Source organism: Ahaetulla prasina, chromosome 4 (genome assembly GCF_028640845.1).
Source record: "Ahaetulla prasina isolate Xishuangbanna chromosome 4, ASM2864084v1, whole genome shotgun sequence".
NCBI lineage: Eukaryota > Metazoa > Chordata > Lepidosauria > Squamata > Colubridae > Ahaetulla > Ahaetulla prasina.
In genome coordinates this window covers 7,099,700-7,105,652 of record NC_080542.1, presented here as the reverse complement: position 1 = coordinate 7,105,652, position 5,953 = coordinate 7,099,700, and the positions used below count along the sequence as shown (strand labels likewise).

Below are 5,953 nucleotides of genomic sequence, written 5' to 3'. Positions count from 1 at the left end.
ATTTCCTGACAGTTAGAACAATTAATCAGTGGAACAGCTTATAACCAGAAGTTGTGAATGCTCCAATACTGGAAGTTTTTAAGAAGAGATTGGATAAATATCTTCCTGAAGTGGAGTAGGGTTTCCTGCCTAAGCAGGGGGTTGGACTAGAAGACCTCCAAGGTCCCTTCCAACTCTCTATTCTATTCTATTCTATTCTATTCTATTCTATTCTATTCTATTCTATTCTATTCTATTCTATTCTATTCTATTCCTGTTCTGTTCTGTTCTATTCTAATTCTGTTCTATTCTATTCTATTTTCTCTTCTCTTCTAATTCTATTCTATTCTATTCTATTCTATTCTATTCTATTCTATTCTATTCTATTCTATTCTATTTATTCTATTCTATTCTATTCTATTCCTGTTCTGTTCTGTTCTAATTCTGTTCTATTCTATTCTATTTTCTATTCTATTTTAATTCTATTCTACTCTATTCTATTCTATGTTCTATTCTATTCTATTCTTTTCTTTTCTATTCTATTCTATTCTATTTCATGTTCTATTCTATTTTCTATTCTATTCTATTCTATTTCATGTTCCATTCCATTCCATTCTATTCTATTCTATTCTATTTTCTATTCTATTCTATTCTATTCTATTCTATTCTATTCTATTCTATTCCTGTTCTGTTCTGTTCTAATTCTGTTCTATTCTATTCTATTTTCTATTCTATTTTAATTCTATTCTACTCTATTCTATTCTATGTTCTATTCTATTCTATTCTATTCTATTCTATTCTATTCTTTTCTATTCTATTCTATTCTATTCTATTCTATTCTATTCTATTCTATTCTATTTATTTTAATCCATTCCATTCCCATTCCATTATCTATTCTATTCTATTCTATTCTATTCTATTCTATTCTATTCTATTCTATTCTATTCTATTTTTCTATTTTCTATTTTCTGTTCTATTTTTCTATTTTCTATTTTCTATCTTCTATTCTATTCTATTTTATTCTATTCTATTCTATGCTATGCTATGCTACTCTATTGTTTTCTATTCTATTCTACTCCTATTCTATTCTATTTTCTATTATATTATATATTATATTATATTATATTATATTATATTATATTACATTACATTACATTACATTACATTACATTACATTACATTACATTACATTACATTATATTATATTATATTATATTATATTATATTCTTATTCTATTCTATTCTATTTTCTATTATATTCTACTCCTATTCTATTCTATTCTATTCTATTCTATTTCCTATTCTATTCTATTTTATTCTAACAAAAAAAAATCACACTTTACTAAAATGAAGGTTCATAGAGGCAAGGATAAGTTTAGAATAACATTGGAAAAGCGATATATTATCAAATTAGCATGTTTACGGAACAGAAATGTATCCGAATTTAAGCAAGAATGGTTCCCATGGATCCAATACATCATACAGCCTGGCAAATGCAACTATGCAAAATATGGCTTTTAAGAGGGGAAGAACTTGAACCGAAATCAGAAATAGACAAAAATATTACATTTTAAATAGAATAGAATAGAATTTTTTATTGGCCAAGTGTGATTGGACACACAAGGAATTTGTTTTGGTGCATATGCTCTCAGTGTACATAAAAGAAAAGATACGTTCATCAAGGTACAACATTTACAACACAATTGATGGTCAATATATCAATATAAATCATAAGGATTGCCAGACTGTATATAATCAAACTATAAGTAATCCTTGACCTGCGACCACAACTGAACCCAAAATTTGTGTTGCTAAGTGAAACATGTGTTAAGTGAGTTTTGCCCCATTTTGCAACCTTTCTTGGCATGGTTGTTAAGTGAATCACTGCAATTGTTAAGTTAGTAACACAGTCGTTGTGAATCTGGCTTCCCAATCGCCTTTGCTTCTCAGTAGGTCATTAAAGGTGATCATATGACCCCGGGATATTGCAACCGTCATAAATATGAGTTACCAAGCATCTGAATTCTGATCACGTGACCATGGGAGATGCTGTAATGCTGTAATAAGTGTGAAAAACAGTCATAAGTCCCTTTGTTCAGTGCTGTTCTAACTTTGAATGGGCACTAAATGAACTTCTGCAAAATGAGGACTTCTCGTTACAACAAAAGGAAGTCAAAAACTAAATATAAACTATATCACACTATATATTTTTATTTTCAAAATAACACATAGCAGCTTATTAGGCACTTAAGTCAGAGATTCAAATCGTTTCTCGACATTAAAAAGGTTTAATTATTTTTTTCATGGTTCAGCTCTCACCAATGACATACCAAGCACTATAGAATAGAATAGAATAAAATTTTATTGGCCAAGTGTGATTGGACACACAAGGAATTTGTCTTGGTGCATATGCTCTCAGTGTACATAAAAGAAAAGATACGTTCATCAAGGTACAACATTTACAACACAATTGATGGTCAATATATCAATATAAATCATAAGGATTGCCAGCAACAAGTTATAGTCATACAGTCATAAGTGGAAAGAGATGGGTGATGGGAACTATGAGAAGATTAATAGTAGTGCAGATTCAGTAAATAGTCTGACAGTGTGGAGGGAATTATTTGTTTAGCAGAGTGATGGCCTTTGGGAAAAAACTGTTCTTGTGTCTAGTTGTTCTGGTGTGCAGTGCTCTATAGCGTCGTTTTGAGGGTAGGAGTTGAAACAGTTTATGTCCAAGATGTGAGGGATCTTAAATATTTTCACGGCCCTCTTCTTGATTCGTGCAGTATACAGGTCCTCAATGGAAGGCAGGTTGGTAGCAATTATTTTTTCTGCAGTTCTAATTATCCTCTGAAGTCTGTGTTTTTCTTGTTGGGTTGCAGAACCGAACCTTGGTCCAAAGAGGAAGAAGAGAAAGATTATTATCTAATCTGGAATAAATGGTATGAATGGCTTGAGTCTAAAGATAAGGGGAAAAAAATAAATGGGAGAAATTAGAATGTACGGAATGTATTAGAAATGTACAATATGTAAATAATAAATATATAAGAATCTAGAAAAGTAAAGCTATTCGTATTAGATAATTTAACGTAAATAAAGAAAAGGGGATTAGAAAGAAAATAAAATAACAAATGTGATATGGGAAAGGTATTAAAGCGAAAGAAACACTGTTTAGAAACAGGAAATATTTATATGTTATATGTTGTGTGTTTGTCAGATTGTGTATCACATTAAAACAATAAAAACATTTTTTTTTTAAATAATTCCTTGGTCCACGTCCTGCTATTATATTTCTACACCACTTTTTTTTACTTCTTTTGCTTGTTCCTTTTACCCCTTCTTCTTTAGAAAATTTTACACACACACACAAATACGTACAAAACACACAAACACACACAGGTTGCAGTCCAACATTTTGTGGAGCTTCTTCTCGGCTTCCTTTCCTCCTTAAATAGTGTGCTGGACGACGTCTTCTTTATGTAAATCGCCGAGATGAAACATTTCCTCTTAAGGAACAACCTTCGTGGGCGGCCCATCAGTTCTACAAAAAAGGGGGGAAAAAAGAAGCGAGTGAGAAAGAGAGAAAGAGAGAGATGAATGAAGCAGGAAGAATGGAGATGAACACCTTATTCCTGCTTTTATGGAGCATTTTTCCAGGTCGGAATGGATGAACGTAGTTAATGATGGCATGGAAGCAAAGACGAAGCTATCGTATATATTTATTATTTTGATCTGAACTTTCTCTTTCAACCCCAGGACAGGAATGAAGGCGGGCGGGACGGACGGACAGGGTAGTCGACTAGCAATATAGATGGAATAGCAGTCAGAACCAAAGCTATATTCATGAAGACTCTTAATTCAGGGGTGTCAAATTCGATTTCCTTGAGGGCCGCATAAGGGTTGTGTTTGACCTTGGGGGGGCTGGGGGGGCATGGCCAGCTCAACATCACTCATGTCAGGGACCCCTATGGTGGCCCAAGTACTTTGCCAGAGAAAACAGGCTCCCGAGCTCCATTTTCGGCTACGACAGCCTCCTGCAACCCTCTACCAGTGAAAATGGAGCTCGGGAGGGCCGTCTGCGGCCCTCACAACTCCTTTTTCAGCTGTGATGGCCTCCTGCAACCTTCTGCCAGTGAAAACAGTTCTGTCGTGTCTCACTCCTCCTCTGACGGCCGGGTCTGGAAAGTCTGTATCAAGCGTGGCCACGAATTCTCTGCAGCTTTGCCAAAGTCCTGTCAGAGTTCTCAGGACAGGCAGGAATCCAAGGTGTGACTTCAGCAACCAGATTAGACTTTGCCTGACTCAAGGAATGCCAGAAAGCAGATCCTTTATATAGGCCATGGGGTGTGGTTCCATGCCTCAGCACTTATCCAGGCCTGCCCCTCCCTTCCTTTTGCTGACGTCGCCTCTCCATTCTCCGGAAGCGGGGATCTGTCCACCCTTCGTCTGCCTGCCTAGCTGCCAGCAATTCTAGCTCGTGACTGGCTTCATGCTCATCATGCTCACACGCTGTGGGGGGGGGATTTATTTGCTCAGTCTGTCTGGGCATGGTGCCAGGACTGGGGGCTGGAGACATGCCAGGCCATTCGTCTTCATTATCAGTCTCTGGCTAAGATAGCAGGAGATGGGAGGGGCCCGGCTGCGGAGAGGGGGGCGGGTGAGGCACAACAAGTTTGCACGTAGCCTTCCTGAGCTCTGTTTTCACTGGAAGAAACACTTTGGGCCAGTCTTTCGCTATTTCCAGGGCGACCCTGCAAGCCAGATCTAAGCACCCCGTGGACCGGATCTGGTGCCCGGGCCTTGAATTTGACACCCCTGCTATAATTCATAAGGTTTAGTCGGACACAGATTTTCTAAAGATGGAAATGACGCTCCACAAATCAGAGCTGCTATAGAAGGCAGTGCACAGAACATAGAATAATAGAGTTGGAAGGGACCTTGGAGGTCTTCTAGTCCAACCCCCTGCTTTCACCCTTAAGGAAATTTCTCCTGGAAATGTGAATTGTTGAACACTGGAAATTGTTAGAAGAAATTGCAGCTGCTGTAGATCCACCCATTTCTGCTTTCCTCGGTTGTTCAGGAGCTACAGAGATCTGTCGGAAGATCTCTCAAGAACTTACTAAAAGTTTCTTAGCCCAGGAGCCGAATCAAAGACTTTGATTCTAACCTTTCTTTTATTTTACCAGGTGTTTTCCCCGATGTGCAGCTGTCCCAGTCCCTTTTTAAAATGAAGACACCAGGACAATCGGTCAAACTGGATTGTGCTGTTTCTGGAGTCGAAGTTGGTGGTTGGTTCTGGGGCTGGACCGAAAAAGTCCAGGAAAAAGACTTGAATGGTTGGGAGGAATTAAGAGCATTAACCAAGGAGGGGACACTTACTACAATTCACGTTTTAACAATCGGATTGTCATCACCAGAGAGGCCGCCAAAAATGAATTCTACCTTGAGTTGAGATCTTTGACAACCACAGACAGTGCGGTATATTTCTGTGCCCGGCACAGATCACAATGAGAGAAAGCTGCAGAGCATCCATACCAAAACCACACGGAGTCAGCCATCTGCAAAATTCTGTCTCCACCGAGTTCTCATTTGTTATAAAATGTTTCTACTCCGCTTCCCTCAAATAGTTTTCAAATATCTTTCCAAAGGGTACTAAAGGAGAGGTAATAAAGAAGAAAGAAATGATGACCAAATGAACAAATCTACAAAAACAAAAACAAAGAACCCTTCAGGAAAAACTGACCAGAAAATTGAGTTGGATAGAGAAGGGGAGGGAGAAGCAATTAACACCAACTTTCTTCTATGCCCAAGGACTATATCAAATGGCAGAATAGGCCAACTCACCATGGCCAACTCACCATTGACCAACTTGCTAGGGCTAGCTCACCATCGGACAATTCAACAATTCAATTTAATTATTTAAGATAATTTTAAAAGTATTTTTATCATTCACATTTAACTGTGTCCCTTC

The 5,953-nt window shown here is 37.3% G+C and overlaps 1 long non-coding RNA gene across 8 annotated transcripts in view; it reads right to left on the bottom strand.

Moving 5' to 3' along the window:
• Positions 1-1,631: 1,631 nt before the first annotated feature.
• The window catches only part of LOC131198970 (uncharacterized), a 74,847-nt gene continuing 70,525 nt past the window's right edge, over positions 1,632-5,953 (bottom strand). For 7 of the 8 annotated variants that reach the window (XR_009155222.1, XR_009155228.1, XR_009155224.1 and 4 more), the window contains 3 exons: positions 5,518-5,953; positions 3,361-3,523; positions 1,632-2,872 (listed from right to left, as the gene is read on the bottom strand). The exon at positions 5,518-5,953 is cut by the window's right edge and continues 605 nt beyond it. This is a non-coding gene — a long non-coding RNA (uncharacterized LOC131198970). The remainder of the gene's footprint in view (positions 2,873-3,360; positions 3,524-5,517) is intronic. The other variant, XR_009155223.1, reaches the window with a different exon arrangement.